The following is a 23,267-nucleotide window of genomic DNA, read 5'->3' on the forward strand; positions in this document are numbered from 1 at the left end:
CAATACGGACTTTCAGCTCCCTCCAAAGATTTTCTATTGGGTTCAGGTCTGGAGACTGGCTAGGCCACTCCAGGACCTTGAGATGCTTCTTACGGAGACGCTCATTAGTTGCCCTGGCTGTGTGTATTGGGTTGTTGTCATGCTGGAAGACCCAGCCACGACCCATCTTCAATGCTCTTACTGAGGGAAGGAGGTTGTTGGCCAAGATCTCGCGATACATGGCCCCATCCATCCTCCCCTCAATACGGTGCAGTCGTCCTGTCCCCTTTGCAGAAAAGCATCCCCAAAGAATGATGTTTCCACCTCCATGCTTCACGGTTGGGATGGTGTTCTTGGGGTTGTACTCATCCTTCTTCTTCCTCCAAACACGGCGAGTGGAGTTTAGAACAAAAAGCTCTATTTTTGTCTCATCAGACCACATGACCTTCTCCCATTCCTCCTCTGGATCATCCAGATGGTCATTGGCAAACTTCAGACGGGCCTGGACATGTGTTACTAATGGTTTTCTTTGAGACTGTGGTCCCAGCTCTCTTCAGGTCATTGACCAGGGTCCAGCCGTGTAGTTCTGGGCTGATCCCTCACCTTCCTCATGATCATTGATGCCCCACGAGGTGAGATCTTGCATGGTGCCCCAGACCGAGGGAGATTGACCGTCATCTTGAACTTCTTCCATTTTCTAATAATTGCACCAACAGTTGTTGCGTTCTCACCAAGTTGCTTGCCTATTGTCCTGTAGCCCATCCCAGCCTTGTGCAGGTCTACAATTTTATCCCTGATGTCCTTACACAGCTCTCTGGTCTTGGCCATTGTGGAGAGGTTGGAGTCTGTTTGATTGAGTGTGTGGACAGGTGTCTTTTATACAGGTAACGAGTTCAAATAGGTGCAGTTAATACAGGTAATGAGTGGAGAACAGGAGGGCTTCTTAAAGAAAAACTAACAGGTCTGTGAGAGCCGGAATTCTTACTGGTTGGTAGGTGATCAAATACTTATGTCATGCAATAAAATGCAAATTAATTATTTAAAAGTCATACAATGTGATTTTCTGGATTTTTGTTTTAGATTCCATCACTCACAGTTGAAGAGCACCTATTATAAAAATTATAGACTTCTACATGCTTTGTAAGTGGGAAAACCTGCAACATCGGCAGTGTATCAAATACTTGTTCTCCCCACTGTATATATATATATATATATATATATATATATATATATATATATATATATATATATATATATCTCAATTCTAGGGGGAAAATATTGCCCCTAAATGGAAAAGTTAATTTCTGACCCTGTTCTGTGCAAATGGTTCTATGTAACTGTGTGTTGGCAGACCACGCGTCTGTAAGAGAGAAAGGAAAGTGAGCTGAATGCATCCTTCTGTTCCAATGGCTGCTTTCAGCGGTAATGTGGCAGCAGGTCTGACAGCAGTGGGTTAGAGGTGTGGCACATTAACTCGTAAGAGGGCAAACACGGCTAAAAAAGGCTGCCTTTCTAACAGGGCTTTAGGGAATAGAGTGATTTACTATGCCTCTACTGCATTATAAACGCCTCTCGGCTTTAATGAGCTCTTGACAAGCAGCATGTTTGCACAGCATTTTCTTTTATTTTGGGAGCATGACTTTCTGATTGCAGAACATTAGGTGAGTATTCATTCTCGTGCCTGAACGCAACCCTTTCAACACTGCATATGTTACGAGGAGCCTATTTACAGCTCAGCCACAAATGTAAAAAACAATACTTTGGTCCTGATGATTGTATAATAAACAGGAGAAATAGAAAGGAATGTAGCATAGTAGACATAACGGTCTCTTACCGTATTATTTCAAGGTAAATCAAAAAGTGCAGTTTCATATCCAAACACCTTATCCGATGTTCAAGATCCAGTTTCATGCAAATAATGTTTCATTCTCTAATCACAGCTAGATACACATACATGTATCTTATCAAACAGGTCATTTTCACTGTGACTGTACCGCGATTTGATTCAAATAGCATAATGGTTTGGGTTGGATATGTACCAGGAGCCAAGGACTTTTGTAGTCTGGGCCAAGAAAAAATAGGGCAGATGGCATTTGGTACACTAATGTGGAAGTCATCCAGGTCTGCTCATAAGGTCAAATCCTTCGGTCTGGACTTTGGTGACCATGCAGACCCTGGAGATAGATACTGCACTGAAAAAAAATATCTGGTGTAGGATTTACTTTGAAACAACTTTCACACAGAAATTGCTAATAAATGAATTTCACAAATAATTACAAAGAAACAGAAAGTAACACATTGAATTAAACATGACCCTTCTGAAGTAGAAAGACTGAAATTGTGAAACGCACTCCATTAATATTTAAAGTTTTATTTACAACTTCAGGAAAAAAAATTACAGTGTGAAAGGCCACAAAACTCACTTAACTGAGGTAAGGAGGATTATTTTGTTTTATTTGGATGTAAAAATATATAGAAATATTTAATATTAAGTCAATATTTTAAAACTTAGCAAAAGAATAGCCACAATATTTGCCCACACCACCTCTGCTGCCAGAGGTCATCACAACATAATCATGCTTCTCGACTTAACACCTACACAGCCTAAAGCAGGGTGTGACTCCTGTGTAAGTGTGTCACCCACATCCCGAATCAAAACAAAACAGACTGAGCCATAGCTTTACCTGAGGTAACCAGACACCTCCTTAAAGGAGAAAAGTTAGCCTCAAAGTATTTGTCAGGAAGAGCATTTAAGCCTGACAAACAGTAAATAAGGGCATCACAATGTAAGAGAGACTACATACAAGTATACAAATTGGGAAATACTGGGGATAGACACAACTTCACAAATTACAGGCCTGTTTTTCTACTTCCACAATTTTACAAAATTCGAAAAAAAAACTATTTACCAACAGATTAGACAAATTTGTAGATAAACATAAGTACTTTCTGACAGTCAAAACCTATTCAGATCAAACAGTTCAACATCACTAGCAATAATTGATTCAATTGAGGAGATTACAAAAGCTAGAGATCACAAACAGAATGCAGCTGGAGTTTTCATAGATCTTAAAAATCTTTTGACACAATCAATCATAACATAATCAATAAACTGGAACAGTATGGGATCAGGGGGGTAGTACTGCACTGGGTGAAAAGTTATTTAAGAGACAGGAAACAATGTGTGAAGTTGGGGGAATATTCATCGTTGTGCTTGGACATTGCTTGTGGCATCCCCCAAGGGTCAGTACTGGGTCCAAAATTATTTCTGCTTTATATAAACGATATTTGCAAAGTATCAAAAATAGTAAAATTAGTTCTATTCATGGATGACACAAATATTTTTGTTCTGGGGGGGATTTAAAGGAGCTACTGGAGAGTATTACTGCAGAAATTTATAAATTAAAAAGGTGGTTTGACAGAAATGTTAAAAGAGTAAACGTAACTGTAAAAAGAATACACAAGTCCAGATACAGGTAGATGGTGTGGACATAGAAAGGGTTATTGAAAATAAGTTTCTTGGGGTGATAATAGATGACAAAATAAGCTGGAAATCTCACATAAAACATGTACACAATAAACTTTCAAGAAGCATTTCAGTACTGAATAAAGCATGTTCTGGACCACAAATCCCTCCACATCCTTTACTGCACACTGATGTTACCACATTTATATTACTGTGCGGAGGTTTGGGGCAATACTTATAAATGCAGATTATCATCACTATCTATGTTGCAAAAAAGAGCCATGAGGATAATTCTTAATACCGGTTATAGAGATCACACAAATTCATTATTTTTTTTAAATCAAAGACATTGAAAACAAAAAAAAACAACCTACTCCCTGGCAATATTCAAAAATTTATTTTTAATAGAGAAGGGAGATATAATTTTAGGAGGGAGCGCAACTTAAAAACATCTTTGTGTCCGTAACACCATTAAAAAAAAAAGTGTATTTTTGGATTAAATAAACTTATGCTTCTTCCTACTCCTTTTCAGACATAAGTTAATATTGTTTGTTTTTTGTTTTGTCTTCGTTTTTGTCTATTAGCTTTTATTGTATTATTTTAACATATTCGAAATAAAGCCATTCATTCATTCATTCAATTGATGGAGTGTGTAGCTTTTCATTTCTTAAACAACCATGTTGGAACACACATCATGGCCATATTAAAGGTTGACAATGTCAAGATTCATCAGGGTCAAATTGTGAAAGAATGGTTGGGAAGGAGCATAAAGATTCATAAATACATTTAAGGTCTTTGGGATGTGCTGGAGTAGACTTTATAGAGTGCTGGACTCTTGCATTGTCAATAGAAGATTGATGCACCTCTTGATGATAATAAATGTGGTGAGGTGCATCAATTTTTGGCCAAGATCTTGTATTGACAATGCAAGATTCAAGCACTCTGTAAAGTCTACTCCAGCACATCCCAAAGACTTTCAATGCATTTAAGGTCTGGACATGATTCTTCAGGCTCCCTTCCCAACCATTTTTTCACAATTTTGACGAATCTGCTGAATCTTGACATTGTCATCCTGGAATATGGCAACAATGTGTCTTCCTACTAACAATTTTTGGTCTTTTGCTGCAGGCATTCCTGTGTCAGACTTCCCAGAACTCTGAATAAACACCACCCCACCTTTTCCAGTATCTCTTGCTACTCATGGTAAATAAATACCAGACGGATGTTCAGGAAGGAGGAAGAGTCTTTGGGAGAAAAAAGGTGATAGGTAAAAGATTCAAAATTGTGCATATCCTTAAACAAACAAACGTTAAAACAAATGTAAGGCGAAAAATGTGCTTGTTCATATTTCCCAGTTATAATATAATCAAGAACCGAAAATATTTGCACACAGGAATTTACTCCTACCGTGGGTGGCTGATCTGATGGAGTAGATACGTTTTATTGTTAGTTGGGGGGGTGGGGGGGACGAGCCAAGAACAAGTTATCCAGAGGAACTCAAGAATAGTCAATTATGCCTCCAAGCCCTTCTAACAATAAACTCAAGAGACACAATAAAACATGTGACTCACTATTTGTGAATGAAAGCAATACTCAAAGGATGCAATAAACACTAATATGGTATTAATCTTTCCGAGGTAACAAAGAATCAAAGTCTGGAAAACGCAGTCGGCCGCAACTCACACATAGTCTTTATGATTGTTAGCAACACAGATAATTATAATTTACTATATCCTTATAAACAGAAACATATAAAGCTTTGTGCTATCCACCTATACTGAAAGCACAATCCACAGAAAAGGCAGGGACTACGCGAAGAAATTCCAGAGCTTTTTTTCACTCTCAGTAACAGGGCTAATAGATGTGTCAACATCGCAATCAGAACCAACCACTGGCACTTCTCCAAAACTCCACTAGACAAATAAAGTTTAATACTTGCGTCAATAGTTTGAAATGCCAAAACAAGCTAGAAAAAGGCTAATGAGTCATTTTTGTTAAAAACAACTTTCCTTAGCGCAAAAGATTGTTTCATTTACAAATAGTAACTAATTATGGAACATAATATTTTTTGTGATAGGTAATGTTGTAGTTACCTGCAGCGGTATACGTTCTCTCTTCCAGAAGATCTTATACTTGGCAAGTCTATAAAATCAAAATCAACCTTGTTTACTTTCTTAATGCATTTTTTATGGTTTGTTATGCAGAATTCAACAATGCAAATTTTTCCAAAACAACAAAACAAGTCCTCATAGTTTCAACTGACAACATAGACAACACAGACAGTTGGTTAATGTTGACCAGTGGCCAAAAAAAAACTATTGGCTAAGACTTCTGTTGTAGGTAACAAACTGAATTTAATTTAATTAAAGAGGTTATAACAAGCATAAATATGAAAGACTTGAAAAATAAGTTACCACTGGGATACATCCAGATGCTCTCAAGGATGAACTTGATCTTCAACCTTCACATCTCTTGTCAAAAAGCTTCCTCGAAAAGTGGATGTCAGGTGTGTTACCCAACCCCTACACACAACAGAAAATAAGAGCTGATTGTCACTCATCAAAATGTTAAAAGTGCCTTTTTCCATACAGTGAAAATGCATAATGATCACTGGCTGTGAAGTTCAGTTGCAACACTACTTAGTTCATTAAAAAATATAATTGTTCTTCGTTCATGTATTGAACATGTGTCAGGACCACCAGTGGTGTCCCTTCAAAAAGAAATTTGTTTGATTTGTTGCTGGGGATTGTAAGGTACTATTCTTTGTAAAATAAATGACTAATGTTAATAACTTAAAAACATGATGTTCAGTGTGTTTGTTTATTTAATCCTTTTGACTGTCTGGAACATATCCTTTCCAACAAATCGGACTTACTATCCAATCAAGCAAAGGGCCTTAAAAAAAAAAAAAAAAAACCTTAAAAAAACCAGGAAAACACAAAACCCTTAAGTGAAAAAACAAGTATTAATAGGAAAAACAGCTTTCTCCCTGGATTAAAGTTTCTAGCTCCTACTTTTCCCCCCCAGCAGATCACAGGTCAGTGCCTGGCTGATGTTATGTGACCTCAGTGGGGGTTTTTGTTTCCTGGATTAAGCCAGTGCTTCTGAAATGGGGGCGGATGGAGTAAGTGTCCCGGTGATGTTAGTTTGTGTTGCCAAGGCTGCTGTTGCTCATAGAGACAGTCTAGACTCCGGTAGCGTTTTAATGAGATTTGCTGTGATTAAGTTAGTGCTCATAATACATGCAGCAAACTGACCAACCTTAGTCATCAAAACAACAAATCGTTTTTCTTAAACATGCAGTAATAGAAGTAAGCAGACAAATAAAATGTGGCATGATCAAGCTACACAATATGACACACTGCCATTTGAAAATGAAGACATCATAACTTTTAAGGCTTCTGGTAGGCATTTCTAGGGGCCCAGGTGGACTGCAGTGGTTTGAGGTGTTAAGTGACATGCAGAAATGAGAGGAATGACTGCAGCTGGTGGGGGGCTTTAAGACAGGCAAGAGGCCCCAGGACATTCTCAGATGGACTGTCCAGTTTACAGCCCATGTTTATGACAGGTATTCTGAAATACCCAGAATTCTTAGCTCTCCTCTCTAGTAGATAGTAGAAACAAGCCTACAGACCTCAGTCACTGTTCAGATCGTATCAGAGACTTGTGAATATGATCACTATAAGTAGCATCACATTTTCTAGAAAAAAGTTAAACTTATAGAATACAGTTTTAGGCTGTTTTCAGACTTGTTTTAATTGGTCCGAATCAGAGTTTGAAATTTAATCATGCTGGTCTCTTTTCGCAATGTACTTTGGATTGCATTCAAATAAATTAAAAATAAAACGACAAAAACTATACAGAGAGTTAAGCTAAGCACCCCCACCTGCTACCCCGAAGATGGATGAAAAAGGAATGTTGATTATGGAAAATAGGTATGAGAAAAAATCTTCAAAGAAAACTGAGGAGGTGGGATGTTGTACACAGAGTTAGTGGACCGTGAGAAAACGCAGCAAAGGTACATCCCTGAGAATCTCAGTGAGTGGGTAGATCGGCATGGAAATGGGAAGATAACGTCAGAAGCAAAACAGCCAGAATAAAGATGTCATCACATCATGCACCTTGACACCAAAAGAGAAGCAAAAGCTTTGTTGGGTGAATAATCTTTTTTCATCCAGTAAACATGCAACATTTTCTTATGCAATTGCTTCGTTGTCCATCAAACGCCCACAAAACCACAGTGGTAACATGAGAAGTCATTTGATCCCTGATGGGATGACTATCAAAATTTGTTGAAGTGCTTAAAGTACCATTTTAAAAAACATATCGAGGAACATTTGAGGCTTCATTTTCCCCTCTATTCTAAATTCTCAAATGCCTGAAACAAGTCTTGATTTCAAGGGCTCTGAAATTTCATCAAGCCTACCTGTCAAAAGAACAATCACCCTTATCCTTTGGCAAAAGGACATCAAAGAAGCCACAAAGCATGTGTGGAAAGGCAAGTAGTGAAGAGTTAATTCACTGCTCTAACAGTGAAGCAATGGAAGGGTTACAAAAGCACAACAGGGCAACCTAACAACCTCTGACCTCCTCTTCCTGCGGTGCTCCCAAGAGGAATCAAGTAACTCTGATGAAGCTTATATGATCCCAAAAGTGATCCACACACCATTGTAGCTTAACCTTAGCTTGGGGGACTTGGTTAAGTGATCTCAATTCGTCATATGCTAAACAAAGGTCTGGAAAAAGATCTTGAACACCAGAGAAGCTTCTAATAAAACACACTGAATATTGACAAAGCAGATAGACACAGGTTAGGTAGATGTTCTCACTTTGATCCTTAAACAACACAGCTACACTCTCTGTCATTATCAGACACATACTTTTCTGGGTGGCACGATCCAGAAGCATGAAAGTGTCATCAAGGGTTTGCAGAGAGACAGTATTGGAGAGCCTCACCCAAGTGACCGGCGTGCAGGAGGGTTTCCTCTTTTTATGCATACACGAATTATATCATATCTTGCATATCCAAACTCATATCAAGATGTAGCCTCACCCGAGAATCCTTACAACTCTCCCTGGTGTTTGGGATTGAAAGGGAGAAGATAGCATTCAAAGCACTATACCCAGAGAGTGACGCACGAAACTTCAGCGTTTTATCGGAACATCAGACACATTCCTGTCAGTTCACGTTTTGACAGCACCAACACTGAGAGAAGAACCGTGAGCGCCACGATTCATCCAATATTAGACAATGCAACCCATAGACAATATAGCTAGATATCAGATGCCAAGAAAAAAATGATTGAAGTGGAAAGAAATATCTGCAGTAAATCTTCCTTATACGTCAAACATTACAGCTCAAGAATAGAGGCATTGTGACTCATACCCTCTAGAAAACCTGGTAAACATTGTTTCTGATTAGGGAGGGATGCATGATTTTTATATTTAGGTACTAATAGTTAGCAGCAGATGTTACAGATTTTTTTTTTTTATAATATAATTATAATAATTATATTATATTGATGTATTTTATTATATATTTCATGTGTGTGTGTGTGTATATATATATATATATAGTCCAAGGTCATTTTTATATTAAAGGTCATTTAAAGTTAAACTTTAAAAACACTCATTTTAAAAGGTTTCATTTTAAGTTTCACTTGCAGCATTTAAAATGACTGATTTTAGTCTTATTTTTTTCTTTCGGCAAAGTAGTACAGATTTTTAATATCAGCCATTACATAAAAATATATATATATATATTATAGCTTATCAGTACTGGCCAGAATTTTTTTAATCAGCGTTTGTACATTTCAGACATGCTCTCCAGCCAAAAGCCAAAAGTGTGGACATCTTTTGGAGTCAGTTATCAATAGTGAACTAGCTTAAAGAACTTGATTATAAGCAGATTTCAGTGATAAAACAACAGGAGATTTCCTTGAATAGATCATACCAAAGGCTATTTCTATGGTATCTTTTAGGACACACAGCTGCTCAAACCACCTGTTAAAAACCACAGTCTCATTGGAATGTCACAGGAAAAAAGCTGTTTGTGCTAAAAAGTAAAGGCTTGTTATTCCTCTCCTCCTTGTAAAATAGGGTAGGATACACCAGCACAAGGGACATGGCACAATTTAACACACAAAAAGTGTGGAGTTCAAGGAGAAAGAGGGGTCAGAGGTGAACTCCTCCCATGACAGAGGTTCTCACATACTAGAAGGTGGGGGTAGAGGGGGTCCGGGGCATGTAATCAGAAGGGTGGAGGAGACCAGGCTATAAGTTACACACCTGTCAAGCTTTTACATGGAGAGGTGAAAGAGGGTCACCATGCAATTTGTTTGCCCACTGGATTTTCTAAAAATACTGTGGCGAAGTTGCTGGGTGATTCTTCTCGGTGTCAGTGCTTAAACAAGGTCACACGCTAAGTTTAATGTGTGTGTGAATGCATGCAAGCGGACAGACACATCCGTAAATATCCAAGTGGCTTCTGGGAAAACATATAAGAAAACATGCGGTAAACTAATTACTGTCTTAGCATAATTTGCACACACCCAATGGCAATTCATACAGAATGCATTCTTGCGGTTTAGTGTGTTAGATGATCTTTGACCGCTGTGAAACACTTCACTTGCCATTCAACATCTCACGCCATTAGACACAATTCTTTTCCATAAGAAATCAGAATCAAATTCAGCCCATGCTTATGATGCATACGAATTGTGTTTTCTCATAGGCATGGGTTTGAACCTGGCCTTCAATGTCCTCACTTCAATGTACTATCCTATCAAATTAGGACAAAAATCACAAAACAATATGATATAAAGAGTAATCACTGGCAAAATTCCACTCCCCTGAATGATTCTATAATGATTCAAACCCTTTTATCATAAATCATTTACAGATTATAGGCAATTTGGAACAATTTAGTAATCTAATTTGAAGCAGAACTGTCTGCACCGCACCCAGACACCCAAAAATTTGATTTTGTATTTCATTACATAAAAAAACAACCCTATAAAATCAGAATCAGTCAGAAAAGCAAATAATTACGTAAAAAAAAAAAAAAAAAAGTTCACTGCTGCCCTCTAGTGCCCAAATTAAGAACTTTTCATTATCAGCTTCCCAAACTATGGCACTCTCTTCTTCCAGGTTCTCAAACTAGTGATACAGCATCTCTATCATTAAAGTAAAAAGCAGGCCAAACCGCACAGAACCATACATTACGGGAAAACCGGAGGCATTTTTCCAGGTCACCGTCCCACTTCAGAGGCCTTTAATTTTTTTTCTCTGGAAGCGCAAGTTTGTCATTAGCAAGGGGGATATTATGGCCGGGTCGCGTGCTCTGGCTCAGACACTGCTAGCACGACATGGAGGAAAGAGTCGTTTATGAGTCACAGATGAGTGTCGCCTGCCTGGCACAAACATATTTAGCACTAGATTAGCATCTAGGGTCAGACAACATCCATGATCGGCCCCACACTCAGTTTGGCCCTCAGACAAGATCAGCATCAGTAGCCTACACTGTCTGGAAAACAATTTATACTTGTCTGACATTGTGCTTTAAGTTGACGTGAAATGAAAAGGACCCATATCTGTTTTATAAGTTATTGTGAACAATTCATCAGTGCATGTTTCATTTTCAGGTTTATTTTGACATCATAATGTTCAGTCAAAATGTCATAACTGGATCTTCTGTTGAAAGGAATTCGGGAAATTTGGAGGAAAATTAAGAGGAAATTTTTCTTTTTTAAAAGAAGATTTAAATAAAAAGCAAAAGCAAAAGATTTAAATTAGATTTAACGGGATAGATTACCCCAAAAGTTCAATTCTGTCATCATTTACTCGCCGCCTTGTCATTTCAAACCTGTATACTGTTTTTGTCCATACAATGAAAGCCAATGGGGTCCAAAACAACACTGTGCCCCAATTACTTTCCTTGTATAGGCAAAAATGTTTTCTTTTGTGTTGTGTTTTCGAGGTTTGTTACAGCATGAGGGTGAGTAAATGGTGACTGAATTATTTAAGTTTTGGGTGAACTATTCCTTTAAGTAAAAACTATTGAACCATCTTTTGACATTTATATAGATGGCGACATATAATCTGCCTAAAATAAATGGGCAAGCCACAATCTAAACCATGGGCATGAGTCAGTGGAGGGCACAGTATTCCCCCACCACCACCACCACCAACTTTCCTGTTCTTTGAAGTGGCGACACTGGTCAAAACAAAATAAAATCCCACGACAAACCAGCTCAATAACCATCTCCTGAATGGCCTTTCCGTTAGTTTCATGGAAACTTAGACTTGCTTTGTGATAACATCGATAGGGCAGTTAAACGATGGGTATTCATTTGGGGTTCAATGAAAGTCTAGACATGATGGGCCTCTATCTCAGTCCACCAGCATGACCAACCTCAACATGCTTTCATCCACTTACTTATTTACATTAAAAAGCAAACAATGCTATTTCTAACATAAAGCTAATCTGGGATAAACTAAAGCACTAATTCTCCAAATAAATGGTAAAAAATAAATAAAATACCAGATAAAAGACAAATAATTCAAAAAAGCAATATAGCATTTGTTATATGAAGCAGTCTAATTTTCATGTAAATATTTAAACGATGCCCCTGAAAAGACAAAGGAAAGTAAATAGCATCTGGCATCTGGTTAGGCCCAACCAAAATGATAAACATGAGTTCTGATCACAGTGTTCTTGGTTTGACAATAATGCTTGGTCTTGACCAAGAGCTTTCAAATACAAAGAACCCTAAATAGTCATCAGTAGTCTGTCCCAGTTTGTAATTAAACATTTTCCACAAGTAGGCCTATATTTCGAACTATGACACTGGAGATCATTTGAAACTTTTGTGAAACTAGTAGAAAAAAAAGAATATAACACAAACATACCTTTTCATGTGGCATATGGAGTTTCAAATATAAAACTGTATCTTAAATTGCACTGTTGACAACAACAATGCTTCAGAATAAAATAATACAGTTAAAACTGAAACTATTTGTTGGATAGTATTTTAAGACTTAAGTTTTAAATCTAAATCTGGAGGTATTTAAAACCTAGGACAGTCGCTTATATTTGGCGCCACCCAGCGACAAGGAGATGAACTGACGAAGTAATCTTGTAAAGTTGACGGACCCTCTCGTATTTCAGCGTACTAACGTCACAATAAACTGAATATGGCACTAATACAGTTATTAATTAAAAAGAGTCCTTATCGTCTGTTCTTGTAAGAACAAGTGGAACAAGTTTCCAGTTGCATAAACAGCCACCACTAGTGTCTTAAGAAGACCACACAACGACTAGCCTACCATTAACCACCCAGCTTTTGTTATAAGAACGTTCTCCAAATATTCCAATATTATCCGTCTAAAAGGTAGCCTATAATGTTCCTCAAACGTTCTTTCAACTTAATTTTGACTTAAAACTCAACATTCTAGGAACGTTGATTAGTAACATTCCAAGAACATAAAAATGTTTCCTGAATGTTAATAGAATGTTATTGAAAGGTGAGTATGATGTTCCTGAAACATTCTTTCAATCAGTCAAACACCTGCTGTGAACAAGCACTGAAAGAAAGAGTAATAAGAACACAAACTACAACTTTATTCAGCCACAGCCTTAGAAGAACTTAAGACAAAAGACATTAACTCTCTCAAGATCTGATTAAACAACTCCACAAACAGCATTACCAGCTTCACTTAGCCTATTACTTACCAGATTGACTTTATTTCTGTCACGTCTACAGTAGATCTTATTGAGAATTAACAAAGGTTTAGATGTTGATGTCTTATTGAAAATGTTTTGTCACCATCATGGAGATCAGTGTTTGCTTTAATTAATTTAAAACATTATTAGTATAAAACTCAACAAACGTGTAAAAGATCATTTGTATCAACATTGTTTCAGATGTTGAATGTTGATTTCTGGGAGTGTATATATGACACTGTCATTGTTAACTTTCTCTTTAAAACCTGTTTTGTGTCATTTATACACTCACAGACATCAGCAATCAGCATATGAAACACAACAATGGTGACATAATTCTTCATGCCAGCATACAAAACACATTCATTGCTCCCAGCATGTATTGCGGCATGAATAAATTATGCATATTAATCATTTTTTGATTGTCACCATTGTTGAGGTTTGTATGACGAGTGCTGATGTCTAGGCGTGTCGTGTTTATTATAGTTTATATAATTTTTTTCAGTGTTACAAATGATTTTTATCACATCTTTTGAGTTTATTACTTTCTTCTCAAATAACGTTAAAATTCCAAAAGTGAGAAAAAAAATACAGTAAAAGCAGTTGTTTAATTGCTTTACCACTTTATTAGCAGTCCTTTGTTATTAAAACAGAAATGTTCTCCATAAACATCTGTGATTACTGATAAAACAAACTTCATGAAAGTCAAGGGTCAAGAGCCCAACTAAAGCAAACACTGATCTCCATGATGGTGACATCAAACCAAACATTTTCAATAAGACATCAACATCTAAACCTCTGTTAATTCTCAATAAGATCTACTGTAGACGTGACAGAAATAAAGTCAATCTGGTAAGTAATAGGCTAAGTGAAGCTGGTAATGCTGTTTGTGGAGTTGTTTAATCAGATCTTGAGAGAGTTAATGTCTTTTGTCTTCAGTTCTTCTAAGGCTGTGGCTGAATAAAGTTGTAGTTTGTGTTCTTATTACTCTTTCTTTCAGTGCTTGTTCACAGCAGGTGTTTGACTGATTGAAAGAATGTTTCAGGAACATCATACTCACCTTTCAATAACATTCTATTAACATTCAGGAAACATTTTTATGTTCTTGGAATGTTACTAATCAACGTTCCTAGAATGTTGAATGTTAAGTCAAAATTAAGTTGAAATAACGTTTGAGGAACATTATACCTTTTAAAAAACGTTCCTCAAACGTCCAGAAAACTGGACATTTTTATGTTCCCAGAACCAACACTGAATATTTGGAGAACGTTCTTATAACAAACGTCTGTTAGCTGGGCAAGGAGTAAACCGTCTTACTTTTCCAAATCAAATTATTCTGATCTAGATGACTTAAAAGTTATGACTCGTCTTGAAAAAAAAAACTTGATTAAAATGTTTTAAGACTAGTTCTAAGCAGTTTATGCAACTGGCAGAGAGTTGGACTGAATTTGTGTCAGAGTGTGCACCACTAGATGGCGGTATCTCCATTGGTCTGTCATTGCTTTCTCTACAGACACGACTGAGAAAAGTTGAATGTGGTTCTACGGGTGTGAATCAATTGCAGTCGTCCAGATGGAGTGTCTCGGCCTTAGTTTTTTTTTTTTTGCTAACACTCATTCAAAGCTTCTGAGATAACGTACAACGATTGTCTTTGCAGTATTTGATGTAGACTATGACATGTAATGTGAGTCAGGAGAAAGCCAGCCTGCATGCATTTTAGTACAAAAGGCCTTTGTCAATTTCTTGATAAGTTTTACGAGACATAGGGTTAGGTTTAGGGTTATCATGGAAGCTTTAGATAGTCTCAATGTAAATTGGAAACCCTTGTTTGATGTAAAGTGGATCATTTTATGTTAGTTAAGTAATCAACTTTAAAATGTATAGGCTTTTTCAAAGACACACTTTTGTCTGTCTACCCAGCATAGCCTTGAACAAATGTCTTATTCAATGTCTTTTAGTAGTATGTAATGCACTTCTTGAAAAACATAATGTATATGGGAAAAAAAATATTTGCTTACTTTATGTATTATATGAATGTACAAATTAATGGGTTGATTTCGCTTTTATTTTCTTTATTCTTTTAGTTTTATATAATGTCTTAAAGGAGAAGTTCACTTTCAAAAAAACTTTTGCTGATAATTTACTCACCCCCATGTCATCCAAGATGTCCATGTCTTTCTTTCTTCAGTCGCAAAGAAATTAAGGTTTTTGATGAAAACATTCCAGGATTTCCCCCCATGTAATGGATTCTATTGGGACCCAAACGGTAGAAGGTCCAAATGACAGTTTAAGTGCAGCTTCAAAGGGCTTTAAACGATACCAGACGATGAATAAGGGTCTTATCTAGCGAAACGATCGGTCATTTCCAAAATAAATAAAAAAGTTTAAGTTTTATAAGCACAAACGCTCGCCTTGCTCTGTTCTGTGATGCGCGTTCGTGACGTCACGTAATACGCAATTACGTTGAAAAGGTCACGCTTGAAAAATTTCTGTCCTGAAGAAAATGTTCTTTTTGGCTTTTTAATATTAAAACACCCAGGATACGCACACGAAATGGGCATTTTAAACGATAAACTGACACAAATACATTTGAAAATGTGTATATGGTCCTCCTTCCGCACATTTGTAAACGCGTCAAGCGTGACCTTTTCAACGTAATTGCGTATTACGTGACGTCTTCAACGCGCATCACAGAACAGAGCAAGGCGAGCGTTTGTGCTTATAAAACTTAAACTTTTTTATTTATTTTGGAAATGACCGATCGTTTCGCTAGATAAGACCCTTATTCATCGTCTGGTATCGTTTAAAGCCCTTTGAAGCTGCACTTAAACTGTCATTTGGACCTTCTACCGTTTGGGTCCCAATAGAATCCATTACATGGGGGGAAATCCTGGAATGTTTTCATCAAAAACCTTAATTTCTTTGCGACTGAAGAAAGAAAGACATGGACATCTTGGATGACATGGGGGTGAGTAAATTATCAGCAAAAGTTTTTTTGAAAGTGAACTTCTCCTTTAAGACATAAGTATATGTTTGGATACATTAAAACAAAATTGTTTATAATCCATATGGTACAGATGATTTGGAATTATTTGGAAAGTGTAATAATGTCTGAATCATCTATAATTAGTTGCAAGTAGGCTACTTTAATCCCAACACTAAGCGCCACTCCAATACATAAACGTCCCCTACTTCTCCACTAGGTGGCGTTGTATTATGTTTACCGTTTGGTAAAATAGTATACGTCCTTGCTTTAAAAAAAATCTAGAATGATGGATTTATAGTGGTTGTAAACCAGTTGAAGGCCAGCTTGGCCATGCTGGGAGACCATCTTGAACCAGCTAAGACCAACAAACTAGTTTAGGCTGGTTCAAGCTATTTTTTCCCCTTCTTTCAGCTGGTATCACAGGCTGTGATCATCTGCAATGTGGAGTGCATCAACCACAAAAACATTAAGATTTTTATTTTATGTCATGTTTTAATTGATAATCGAACTGAAGAGATCTCAACCAGACACATAACACACCACACAAAACTTAAAGTCTAAAAACTTCATGCAACTTAGCCTAACCTCTGAAAAAAATCCGTTACAACTTACAGTTCAACAAACTTACTTTTTACAAATGATTAGGAAAATCACGACATGATTACTTTTTGATTTGTATGGGTTAATAGAGGTAGGCTAGGCTATGCATAGCCTATATCGAAGCTGCAAAATGCCAGTTTAACAAATCTCAACCAAACGTAAACTGCTCATCGATTTACTTTAAAGCAAGTAAAATATTCTTATGCAAAAGTTTTGCAAATCTCCAGTGAAACTTGAAAGCAAACTCCTCTTAAGCCTCACGCAACTATACCTTTGGTTTGATGTAACCCGGCCCATCTGGTGAAGAGAGTGAGTGGCCCAAAACTCAAAGAACTGGGGGGAGAAGTGGAGATAGAGGAGGGCAGATCGGATTGAAAACAAATCACGCCAACAGATCTTCCACCGCACATCACAACCGACGACTCAACAAACTTGCTTGGGGTACATTTCTGCCGCGTTGAGGGCTAAATTACTTTCTAATGTTCGAGTAGGCTAAGTACAGTCTTTTCAAGACGCGTGTGTGATGGATCGTCAAAGTTTGCGAGGTGCAACTGTAGCGCTTCGTCGTCCCCGAATGATGTAGTTTTGCTAAAACATTTGCTCTTGCAAAACAAAATAAACCGCTGATGGAGTTTCGTGACACAATCACTTTTAACATTATTGTTTTAAGTACAATTGCGTTGTTTTTCGGATGCACGGTGGACAACTGAGCAAGTGACGAACTTTACAACATCAAAGGAGGTAAATATGTATTTCGTTATGATGATTTACTCTTAAGGTTACTGATCACAATGTGTACGCAGCTTGAATGTGTTTTCAATTCATTAGGCTACATCTTTCAGTTGTTACAAGTGTCGCGACATTAACTCGCTGTAGCTATTGAAATGTGTCATATAAACTACATATTATTGCTATGCTGACGAGAAGAGAGTTTTGGCGCTTTACATTTCGTTACTTAGAGGCATATATTGTGACTTTTGCAAGCTCAAACTTTTGTCAACTTGTGTCCCAGGTAGGGATGGGAATCGAATTTAGCGTTTCCGATTCGTATTCCTCTAAGCGATTCCGGTTCTTTAATGGTTCTATTAAAGATCCGTTTAGTATTTTAATGAAGTAATGTTTGGTTTGATTCCAGAACGAATAGCTGTTATGGGCTTATAAATGAGTCGATTACTGAATAAATCTGATTCACTTACTGAACTACAAGTTAGCTATTACTTTGATCATGCCTTGAAAATAAACCAAATGTTAGAGGGTTGTATTTAAGGTTTTGGAAACTTAAAAGTAGTTACTGAGTGACTGCTCGTTTGACAACGTTAATGTTAATACACACTGCGTTTTGTTGTTAATAATATATTGGTATTGCACAAAAGCCTATACACATGTTTAAAAGTCTGTAGGCTCATACAGACATCTGATTTCTCATACATGTTGTTGTAGACTGTTCAAATCTGAATTTATCTCGTAATTGGGCCTCACTTAAATATCCTCACTTATCGCGTTGTAGTTTTTGAATCACTAAAAGAACCGGCTCACAAGAGTCATTCGTTCAGAATCAGAATCATGTCATCCCTTCATGAGTTGGTCTATTCACGCTGTTTGTTTGTGATTCACCTAAAAGAACCGATTGATCAGAGTCGTTGGTAATCGTAGCCTACTATACTGGTACGAAGCATGTTTAAGATTCAGTGAAAGTACCCTGAATAGTAGTGTAAGAAGTTGGCAGAACATTGTTGGTGAACCGAATGTCAAGAAAATCATTCAGTTCTTCTTTCATTTTTTTTTTTTTTTTTACCGTTTCTAAAAAAAAAAAAAATGGTTCTCAGTTCCTTCAAAATATTGTCCGTATTATAGTTAGGGTTGTAAACTGAAAAGTTCCCGAAGAAGATTTTTTTAATACAGTATTCTTTGATTTTTATGTTCACAAACTCAAGTTACTATAGTTGCCAGTAACTCTCTACAAAAATATTGCAAAGAATTGAATGTATTATGTAAATGTAATTTTTGTGTTTAAAGGATTGGCAAAAAGAGTGGCAAGAGTGTGCCTTGTTTTCCTGAAAAACAGAAAAGTGTGTGCATGTGTTAAATTTAATGTGATGCCCAGTTGAGAGCATTAGCATAAGAATAAAGGGTCTTAGTGAATTTCCCATTGTGTAGAATGAGAAGCGCCAGCAGTCAGAGGCAGAGCGAGTGAAAGGATTCAAAAAGGGGGGAAAAAATGATGGCCCATTCAGATTATTCAGCCTGGTTTGGGCTATGGTCATCAGCTTCTTAAACATGGGTAGACCGTGTCACTTTCATCTTCCCTTCCTGCTGCTCTGCACATTTTCACACATTTCCCTCTTGTCCTGCTGCCTAAATCAGGGCTGTTCAGCCTTGGAATTCTGCGGGAGATTTTAACAAACGCTCATAAAAAGGGGGACCTTGAATGACATTGCACATGCACCGCACAAGGATGAGACAAGACAATGCAATGACAATCAAAGAAAGAGTAACTCTACTGTTAGGATGTAAAACATCATTGAATTTTCTATAAAGAAAATAGGATGTATTATAAATGTTTAGTCACTGTTAAATCAAAAGTGAAAACTCTTTGTTTTTATGAAATATTGCAGTATTTATTATAAATTAATTATCCATGTACGCACTGTACAAGGATAATTCCACATGTTCACTGGTCAGAATTATTTGCCCCCTTGGTAAATATGATCAAAGATGGCTGTAAAAAATAAATCTGCATTGTTAATCCTTTTGATGTTTTATAAAAAATATTAGCAAAAATGTAACCTTTCATTGAACTAAAAGAATTGAAAGTGGGGGGGAAATCACATTATGAAATAAAAAAAATTCTCCAAAACGCGTTGGGAACAATTATTTTGCCCCCTTTTATTAAATACTTTTTGTAACCTCCTTTTTCCAAGATAATAGCTCTGAGTCTTCTCCTATTTGGAGAAGGGACTTCCCCAGTCCATGACCTGAACCCTATAGAAAATGAGTGGGCTGAACTGAAGAGAAGCAGCACCAACATGGATCTGCGAATCTGAAGGATCTGGAGAGATTCTGTATGGAGGAATGGTCTCTGATCTCTTGTCAGGTGTTCTCCAAACTCATCAGGCATTATAGGAGAAGACTCCGAGCTGTTATCTTGGAAAAAGGAGGTTGCAAAAAGTTTTTAATAAAAGGGAGCAAATAATTGTTCCCAATGTGTTTTGGAGAAAAACATTTATTTCATAATGTGATTTCTGAAAAGAGATGAACTAGAACTAGACTTTGTATCTTGGTCAATGTTGTGTGCCGGGCAAGACCTTGAATCTCTTTATCGGTAAGAAAAAGCTTTGAGGAGTGTCTGAAGTACACTTGTTCCTCAAAGTGAATTGATGAGACTTTAATGGCCGTTTAAAGTGCTGTGAAAGACAGCTGTGTTTCAAGTTTGTGTGTTGCGTCTCTAGTGTCGGACTGAATTGAAGACGAGGGCAGTGTGGTGAGAAAACAGAGATGTGAGAAGTGGTAGCTGCTTACATTCATTTGCCCTCTCAAAGGCTGTTCTTTGAAACCCATCTCCTCAGCTTTGGCCCGTAGGACACGGGACAATCCCTGCATTTTAGTAGTTTGTGTCGGACACCCCTCCAGACATCCGCCTCATTCTCTCACAAGTGTCTGGGGTTAATGAGGATCACATCACATCCGGTTTATGAGTGTGGATGGGGTCCTTCACAGCTTTTTCCTCCCTCATTCTCTCATGCAACTATCAGGGCATTGTTAAAGGGATAGTTCACCCAAAAATGAAAATTCTATCATTAATTACTCATCCTCATGTCGTTCCAAACCCGTAATAGTTTCAATCATCTTTGGAACACAAATTAAGATCTAAGAAAGTTCATAAAGAGATCGTAAAACTAATCCATATGAATTGAGCGGTTTAGTCCAAATTTTCTGAGGAGACTCGATCGCTTTATATGATGAACAGATTGAATTTAGGCTTTTATTCACATATAAACATTGATCAGCGAATATAAACCGAAGCTCAACCGAACCTGCTTGACGCGTGAGAACAAACCTCATCGGTTCTTGCGGAAGCTCAAATGATTAGTTCTCGCACGTAAAGCGAACATGCTTGAGCCTCCGTTAACCACAACTGATGTGTGAGTTGATGAATGTTTATATATGAATAAAAAATGTATCAATTCAATATGTTCATCATATAAAGCGATCTTGTCTCTTCAGGACTACACCGCTCAATTCATATGGATTAGTTTTTCGATCTCTTTTTGAAGCGTCAAAGTGGTAGTTGCATAGCTGTCAATGGAGGGACAGAAAGCTCTCAAGTTTTATTAAAATATCTTCATTTGTGTTCCGAAGATAAAAGTCTTACGGAAGTCTTACGGGTTTGGAGTTTGAGAGTACACGAGGGTGAGTAATTAATGACAGAATTTTCAATTTTGGCTGAACTATCCCTTTAAGTCTGTACAGATATCATCACAGAAACCACACACACACACACGCAAATGTATATAAAAAGACTTTAATATGCCATTAAATAGCATACAGCAAATAAGTGAAAGACCAGAATTTGATTGATTGACCTCATTAGTCATCATCAACTGTTGCCAAGCCTAAAGGAAATAAGGTCCATTACATGGAGTCCTAGTGCCTTAGATGAAATAGCAAGTTTTCATTTTGAGGGACTGCTTGATCTTTTACATATAGTGGAGAATCACCATATGTGTGTGTTTTTTTTTTGTTTTGTTTTTTTTTAATAATGCATCAGTGCAGTTTTATATGAATTCCAGATCCCAGTGCATTGGGTAAAAGTTGTTGGTTTAACGCATGTGTATGTGTGCGGGTAAAGAAAATACACAAGCAGGAACGCTGTTCACCTTCCTCAAAGGCCTGTTAAGCTGTAAGCCCTTCTGCTTTGTTCTCTTTCACAAAGTTTTATTTTATTATTATAATTTTTTTGCTCTTAACTTTTTCATTTCTTTTGTGCTGTGGGCTGGCGGGCCACCATTTAAAGACAGCTGGAAAATGAACAGTTGAAATGTATACTGTTTACATTAAGTTATATTTGACTTACCATTGCTGTGACTCTAACATTTCCCAAACCACACGTCCACCTGTGATTCATGCAAACCTCCAGACACAGTATGCAGAGGACGGACCTACATTTATTTTATTAGCTGACCATGAATAAACATCTTACTAGACCAAAATTACAAGTCTGTATTTGAATTTTAGATGAGGTGTAGTGACAGCTGAGTCTTTTGGAATATCCAGAGAACATGAAAACAAGCTGTGGTGCTGGGAATTATATGTAGATTACTGTCAGAATGAGTTCAGTGGTTCTCAAACTGCATGGGAGTTTCCCCGGCTGGTAGACGTCACAACTCAACTTTTTTTTAACTTTATTTATTTTAGTTTATTTAAATATGTTCAGTGTTTTATTTCTAATTTATGATCTGTATACACCTATACAGGATCAGTCAAAGTCCATCCACCACATTTATATTCTTGAACCAGAAAAAGTCCACTGAAGTGAATACAATTGTTATACATGACCAGCTTAGTTTAATTTTCAAAAATATGACTCTGAATTAGTCTGTTTTTTAGGGAATCATGAACTTACAATGCAACCAGTGTAGATTGATTCCCAAACGAATGACTGTATTGAGTCGATTCTTGTTAGTGAATCAAATACAAATAGCACAACCAGTGTATTGATTCCCAAACGAATGACTGTAATGAGTCGATTTTTGTTAGTGAATCAAAAACAATTAGAACAACCAGTGTATTGATATCCAAACGAATGACTCTGAATCGATTCTGAATCTGAATCGATTCTTCTTAGTGACTAAAAAACATATAGTGTTTCTACCAGTGCAGCGTAGATTGATTTACAACCTAATGATTCCAATAAGTAATTTTATCAGTGGATCAAAACCAGTGCAATCAGCGTAGACTGATTCCTGAAACGAATGACTCTTTAATGAATGAATGAATGAAGTATGTTTCTGCATTATTTGTTTGTTTAGTGCTGTTGTTAAATATTAAGGCCAGTTATTGGATTGCATTTATGCCGTCTCTAAAATGTCAGTGACAACTCGATATAAAGAGTGTGTTTCATTCATTTATTACTGAAATGATCTCACCATTTTGGCAGTGGAATTGAGTGTATTTTTTTTTTCTTTTTTTTTTTCTTCAAATATCCTTAACACTACTAAAAGAATCATTGATGAAGCTGTTAAGGAACCGGAGTTGTTGAGATGAATCCAAACAGGAATCGATAAATTCTTTAAAATTCCCATCCTTGACTTGAGTGTTTTGATCAAAGGTGGTACTTATCCTGAAAAGTTTGTGAGAAAAGTTAGTAGAAGTTTTACTTAAGAACCGTCTTAATGTGAGAGGACAGAATATAAACCAGTGAATGTCGGGATAGGCATTATGTGCAGCTTACTATCAAGTCAACAGCCAGCGTTAAATCAAAGTACTGTGTGACACTGTGGCCTCTGAGGGTT

At 37.0% G+C, this 23,267-nt stretch overlaps 1 protein-coding gene across 1 annotated transcript in view; it reads left to right on the forward strand.

Moving 5' to 3' along the window:
* Positions 1-17,091: 17,091 nt before the first annotated feature.
* Positions 17,092-23,267, forward strand: part of gli2a (GLI family zinc finger 2a) — a 78,213-nt gene continuing 72,037 nt past the window's right edge. Inside the window, exon 1 of the mRNA XM_084123164.1 lies at positions 17,092-17,496. The gene's annotated coding sequence lies outside the window, so the exon portion shown is untranslated. The remainder of the gene's footprint in view (positions 17,497-23,267) is intronic.

This window comes from Abramis brama (genome assembly GCF_963993115.1).
Source record: "Abramis brama genome assembly, chromosome: 8".
Classification (NCBI taxonomy): domain Eukaryota; kingdom Metazoa; phylum Chordata; class Actinopteri; order Cypriniformes; family Leuciscidae; genus Abramis; species Abramis brama.